The following is a 7,404-nucleotide window of genomic DNA, read 5'->3' on the forward strand; positions in this document are numbered from 1 at the left end:
GATGAGAAAGTGAAACATGGTATATTGATCAAGGTTAAAGAACTGGGTCTGTTTGCTTTTAAATGTAATCAACTTTTGTATCTCTGTGGCCTAAAATAATCTGTAGTTTGTTTTAAAACTAGACAAAATAGAATTAATTTTCTTTTCCTCTACTCTGGAAATGACAAGCCAAAATTATACCGGTACCAAAGAATGTTTATAAAATTAGAAAACAGCATTGGTGGAGAAAGAGTCCAAGAAAGATAATTTAGATAATTTACTGTGAAAGGAAGTTTAAGAATGGATTTTGTGTTTGTGCAAATCCTAGGTCCTCAATAAATGTCTACTGAGAAATAAAACTGAGTGATATTTTTATGGAAGATGAGAAGTAATGCAATCTTAAGGGAAAGTTGCATGGGAAAAAAAGGGAAATCACTATAGAGGTGACACACTGGGCTCACAAAATATTGTAGGAGTTTTGGAGAGTTCCCATGAAGGCACTTACAGTGTTTCTCTTCCCTGGCAGCTCACTGGGACACCTTTAAAAATCCTATTTTTGGCCAGGGTGTGGTGGCTCACACCTGTAATCTCAGTAGTTTGGCAGACTGAGGTGGGCAGATCGCTTGAGTCCAGGAGTTCAAGACCAGCCTGGGTGACCAAAAAATACAAAAACTAGCTGGGCTTGGTGGTGTGTATCTGTAGTCCCAGCTACTTGGGAGGATGAGGTGGGAAGATGGCCTGAGCCTGGGGAGGCTGAGGCTGCAGCGCCACTGCATGCCAGCCTGGGCAATGGAGCGAGACCCTGTCTCAAAAGAAGAATCCTATTGCTCAGGGAGGATTGATTAAATCAGGATGGGCAGAAGAGGGCTGCAGCTCAGGCTCCAGAGTTTTTTATGTGATTGCAATGCACAGCCAAGGTTGAGAGCCAAGGCTCTAGTCTAGACCAGTGGTTCTCAACCTTGAATGCCAAAGGAATTGCCTGGGATTTTATTAAAACTCAGATTCCAGTTCAGTCTGTGTGTATAAGGGAAGCGGGGAGCAGAAGGGAGCAGGAGGCAAAGATACCTTTTTCCTAAGTAACTCCCAGAAGATGTCAGTTTTGCAGTTCTGCAGATCCCATTAGCAGCTGCAAGGCTCATATGCTTTGAAAATGGCTCTATATAAACAAATGTATGATGTCATTATAAAATGCTACTGTTGTTCTTTCAGAGGAAACTCATTTGTTCTACAAATGTTTAGTAGCCTACGTGCTTTTGGAGGGATACAAAGATGGATAAATAGATGGCTTCCCTCAAGTTATTTACAATTCAATTTATAATAGATGACATTTAAGTTAAGCAGAATATAAAACTTCCTGATTGTAAGGCTTTCTGATGGTGGTGAGATGGGATGGGTGTTCAAGGACACTAGGAGGGTGTTGATGGGTATTGGGGTTGAGGATATTAAGGGGAAGTTTTGCTTCAGGAAAGTAATGAAGAAGAATATCTGTGTCACGCAACAGAAGATAAGTGGAAAATTCAGGAAAGAGGTAGAAGAAGTTCATAGCAAAAAGAGATTGAGCATCAGGGTTTGGTTTTGTTTTTTTGAGACAGGGTCTCACTCTGTTGCCCAGGCTGAGTGTAGTGGTGCAATCATAGCTCACTGCATACTTGACCTCCCAGGCTCAAGCAATCCTCCCATCTCAGCCTCCTGAGTAGCTGGGACTACAGGCATTCACCATCACAGCCAGCTAATTTTTTTATTTTTTTGTAGAGACAGGGTTTGGCTAATGCCGCCCAGGCTAGTCTTGAACTCCTGGATGCAAGCAATCCTCCCACCTCAGCCTCCCAAAATGCTGGGATTACAGGCATGAGCCACTGCACTGGACCATGAAAGTTTGAAAGAAGTCGTCTTATAGATGGTTATGAAGAGTTGGAAGTTTCTGAGGAAAGAGAGCCTTGTTGCTGAAGGTAAGAGGACATTGCTACTGGATTTGAGGTTGTACCTGGGAGCTCCTACTGGTCTATGTTGCTCACTGGGCTTCTCGGGTAAGCCAAGCACATAAGTTCAGCTAAATTTTCTCTAAGAGATTCATCCATATGCCATTTGCACCTGACTTCCAAACCAAATAGATTTATAGACATTGAGAGCAGCTTCGGTCAAGTGTTGGAACCTAGGGGTTTGTACCATGAATCTTTCTGAATAGTTTCTCCTTGTGTCTTCTCCATGCATTTAACATTATCAGTCAACAGCAGTCTGACATCAAGAGTGTTCAGATGCGTTCGTATGTGTCAGGCACCAAGTGGACAGACAAAAGTTAAACTGGAACCTCATCTTTATTGGTCACCTGGCTGATACCAACTTTGCTGATGCTGGCAAGCTCCACAACCAGGCTTGCAAAATCTCCACCTGTTTATGAAAGCACTAATGGACCTGCTGAGTTTTCAAACTGTCGGGCAAACCTGCTCCTCCTTGTCTAAGTGCCAGCAGATTTAGAAATGCCTCTGATAGTCATTCCCCAAGCTTGAGCACCTTAAATTTTTTTAACCCACCTCCTGCACACACACACACACACACACACACACACAATTTTTAAAGAGTAGTGTGTTTTTTTCTTATTAAAAGTAATATCTGTACTAGGCAGAACATTCAGAAAATAGAAAAGTATAAAGGAAAACATAAAAATCACCATAATCTCTCTATCCAAAGATAACTATGAGCCCTGTTCATATTTTGGTAAATTTCTTCCAGGTCATGTTTATTACAAATGTGGGATTATGCAGCAGAGACAATTTTGCTATTCTACTTTGTCAGTTAACATTCTTGTTAAATAAGTTAAAAGGGGAAATCATTTTTCTTTTCCTAGTCTGCTCATATCCGTGAAGGCAAATAGCTCTTCCATAGTGTAAATTCCCACTGGTGGGTCGTGGTCTTCATTATATACTGGAAACAGCATTTGGTAAGAGAATTATCCAGTGTTCCAGATGCCTTGTGCTGAGACTGCTGTTGGATTCAGTAAAGAATGGTTCTGTCTGAGGTAGGGATCAGTTAAGGTAGGTAGAATTTGCTGATTCTCACTATTACAATATTCTTGGGGATAAGGTGTTGTGCCAAACTCCTATTAATCTCAATAGGGAAGGTACCAGGTTCAAGAGGCCAAAGAAGAGACCAAGAGCCAGCAAATGAGACACGGGGTTTTATTAGGGAATTACATACAGGGGAGAGAGTCCAGCGGTGGCAGGCTGGACAACATAACCACATAGCCCAGTGGCAGTGGCTTGGGCAGGAAAACTGCAGCTGCCTGCAAACAGCATGCAGTTTCCATAGCATTTCCACTTAACACCCTCCCCGTGACAACCTCCACCTGGCAACCTTCATTTAACCCAAAACTCAGGGCCTTGATGTACAGCCTGTGTTCCATGGAACATGCAAGGGGTTCAGATGTTTATCATAGACAAGGAACGAACTTCCAGGTTAGCTACTTGGGTTCCCCAGCTTGGAACACACATTTAGATGCATCTGCCATCCAGGGGCATTCTCAGAGTATGCTTAAAGAATTGCTACCAGGTGTGTTTACCCTACGTAAGACTATCCCAGGTTTAGGATAGCAGCCTCTACGACTTAAGAAGGCCAGCTTTGTGTTCATAAAATCATCTGCATATTGTCATAATATTTGCTTAACTAACTATATAATCCACCCTCAGGACATTTTCATATTAAATGCTCATTATTTCTTAAACTTGCCCTTTTCTTCTCACCTGTCAATAGACATTGATTCTCATGAGGCAATTCTTTCAACAAGCACTTATTGAACACTGACAGTGCTAGAGTTTTCAGAACGCTGATGATCAGGCCCTTCCCTGAGAGATGATTTTAGACTAAGGATGCATGGTTTGGGAAGCCTATGAGCAATGGTTCTCATATCTGCTATACATTAGCATCACCTGGAAAGCTTTTGCAAAGGCCAGGGCTCAGGATGCACCCAGACCAGGTGATTGACTGTTTCTGAGGATGGGACTTAGGCATGTAGCTTTCAAAGCTCCCGAAGTGATTTTAATGTGCAGCCAGGGTTGAGAACCAGTGCCAGAAAACAATGATTCTCATCAAATTGGCTGCATATGAGAATCAGCCAGGGAGATTTTTTTAATAAATAAAACTACCTGGGCCCCACCCCAGAACAAATGAGTCAGAATCTTTGGAAGAGGGATCTGGGCAACTGTATGTTTTCCAAAGCTCCTTCATATAATCTGATACATGGCAATTACTGAGAATCATTGCTACAGGCAATCTAGTGAATGAGAAAATCTAGAGTTGAACCCATTTCTGGCTCTTTGGCTTTGCAAGCCACACATAACTGTAGGATGAAGAGTCACCTCTGAGCGGCCATGTTGGGTAATGAACAGCAGGGCTGACAACCTGAAGTCATGGGTCAAGTCTTGGCTTTGCCATATAACATTTGCTCTGCAATGTCACACAAATCACGCAACTTCTCTGGGTTGGGAGTCCTGTCCACCTGCCTAAAAATCCAGTGCTCTTTCTACCATACCTCTGTTTTTAGACTTTTTTTCTACCTTAATTGATATTTTACTGTTTTGTTTTTGTTTTTGTTTAATGATCAGTACATAGACCTAATGATTCATTTCTATATAGTTCTTTTATTTTTTTTCCCAAACCTCCAGGTAGTATTTATCCCAGATTCCAAACTCTCCTGTGGCCTAAAAGCTATTTAGTCTATTGGAAACATTCAGCAAGCTCTTTACAAAAATGACTGCAGTGTCTTCAACACGTTTGAGTTGCACTCATAGTTTGCTCCAGTCATGTGCAAGTTTAACGTACAACTCTACATCACATAATGGGACATCTTTAACAACAAAACCTTCCCATGCCCAAGGTCATGGACAGGAGAAGAAGGGAGTGAATTTCTACTTTATGCATATTTTAGGGAACAATACTGTGGCTATCACTTACCCTTTGAGCACTCTTGATTTTGGTGATTTATATTAGAACATGAGAAACAGTGACAGTGAATACAAATGAGTACTAACCGAATTCCTAGGCTGCTACCAGAAAATAAAATTTAAAGTCCCTTCCCATATTCACAAAGGTGGCAATAACAAAGATGGCAGTATAGACTTTTATATATATATAAAAGTCTATAAACTTACAAAAAAGATAAACTCTAGCTTCTAAACAAACTACACAATCGATTTTACCTTTATCCTTGAGTGTGACACAGAAAAATGAAAACCTGTAGACCTAGTTATCAAAAGGCACTTATCCTCCTCAGCCCAGGTATGAACTTAAAATTTGGCCTGAGCCAGTTTGATCTTCAAGTTTTCTCCAAGTTTGTCCATGAACTCAAAAGTATTCAAGTATTGCGCACTGGGTAAACCTTTAATGCAAGCAGCCGAGTCCTTGGTCATGAAACCAGCCTCAATTGTCTCAATACAGACTTCTTCCAAAGCATTTGCAAAAAAGGCGAGCTCTTTATTGTTATCAGTCTTTGCTTGGAGGGCCAACCCTCTGGTCCAGGCAAAAATGGAAGCAATGGGATTGGTGGATATCTCCTGGCCTTTCTGGTACATGCAGTAGTGACGGGTTACAGTCCAGTGGGCAGCCTCTGCTTCTACTGTCTTGCCATGTGGACACACCAGCATGCCGGTCATCATGCCAAGAGAACCATACCCTTGGGCCACAGAGTCTGACTGCATGTCACCATCATAGTTTTTACAGGCCCAGATGAAGCCTCCTTCTGATTTCATAGCTTGGGCCACCATGTCATCAATGAGCCTATGCTCATACCAGATCTTTTGTGCTTCAAACTGGGACTTGTACTGCTTGTCATATATCTCCTGAAAGATGTCTTTAAAATGTCCATCCTATTTCTTCAGAATAGTGTTTTTGGTGCTCAGCTACAAAGGCCAACACTTAGAGCCATTTGGAAGGAACTGTGTGCAAAATCTTCGATTGACTTATCTTGATTATACATCTCCATGGCAACACCACCACCCTCTTCCAACTTATGTACCAGGTATGTCACCTTTTGGGTTCTGTCACTTAGTGTGTAGGTTATCTCTACTTTTCCAGGCCCAGGAACAACAAAATCAGCTGCTCTGTATTGATCCCCATAAGCATGGTGACCTACGATGATGGATTTTACCCATCCACTCACAAGCCGGGGGATATTTTTGCAGATAATGGCTTCTCTGAAGACCGTGCCAACCAGAATATTTTGGATGGTGCCATTTGGCGATTTCCACATTTGTTTCAACTTGAACTCCTCAACCCTTTTCTCATCAGCGGTGATAGTGGCACACTTGACACCAACATTATACTTCTTTATAGCTTCTGCAGCATCCTTGGTGACCTGGTCGTTGGTGGCATCACAGTTCTCTATGCCTAAATCATAGCTATGTACATCCAATTCCACATAGGGAAAAATGAGTTTCTCTTTAATCAATTCCCAAATGATTTGTGTCATTTCATCTCTTTGCATCTCTACCACAGAACCGCCATTGAGTTTTTTAGACATTTTGAGTTTAATAAACCTTGAAAGTGAATCAATTTTTTTTTTTTTTCTGAGGCGGAGTTTTGCTCTTGTTGCCCAGGCTGGAGTGCAGTAGTGCGATCTTGGCTCACTGCAACCTCTGCCTCCCAAGTTCACGTGATTCTCCTGCCTCAGCCTCCCGAGTAGCTGCGATTACAGGCATGTACCACCACGCCCGGCTAATTTTGTATTTTTAGTAGAGACGGAGTTTCACCATGTTGGTCAGGCTGGTCTCGAACTCCTGACCTCAGGTGATCTGCCCACCTCAGCCTCCCAAAGTGCGGGGATTACAGGTGTGAGCCACTGTGCCCCGCCAACAGTGCATCAATTTCTTATCACCCCAATTCCTTCCAGTCTTGCAGACTTAACTGAATGTAGTTTATCTCCTCCTGGAATGATATGCTGATAGGGAGCTGGGGCGCTACAGCTGCTCACATGCTCAGACTCACACACACAGGTTGGCAATCCCAAACCGGACTCCCGCTGCCTTGGCTTCTGACACAGCCTCTGCAGAAACCCTGTATATAGTTCTTAATGGCAAGTACTGAAAATATAAAAAGCTATGCAACTGTAATTCTTTTCCAAACAGTTATTCTATTGACTTTTTAGCTTATGATTTGGAGACAAATTATTTTTTTTAGAAACAGATTTTCAAATGCCATCATCTTAAAACATTGAAAATTTGTTTGGTCTAAAATTTGACTAATTCACGATTTAATATAGATACTACATGCTCAAATCTGTCCAATCTTTCACAACACATTGATAAAATTATTAGGAAAAATTGGATTGCCAGGAACAAAGGTGTCATGGAGGACACCCCGTTCCGTCGGGGAACCCAGATCAGGGAGTAGTTTTATAAATAATTTTAGTAAAAGACAAGGGAATAAAGCTAAGCA

At 41.9% G+C, this 7,404-nt stretch overlaps 1 pseudogene; it reads right to left on the bottom strand.

The window, feature by feature from the left end:
- Positions 1 to 5,258: 5,258 nt before the first annotated feature.
- On the bottom strand, positions 5,259 to 6,490 carry LOC101123983 (isocitrate dehydrogenase [NADP] cytoplasmic-like; annotated as a pseudogene).
- Positions 6,491 to 7,404: the final 914 nt, after the last annotated feature.

The sequence above is a fragment of the Gorilla gorilla genome, chromosome 5 (assembly GCF_029281585.2).
Source record: "Gorilla gorilla gorilla isolate KB3781 chromosome 5, NHGRI_mGorGor1-v2.1_pri, whole genome shotgun sequence".
NCBI lineage: Eukaryota > Metazoa > Chordata > Mammalia > Primates > Hominidae > Gorilla > Gorilla gorilla.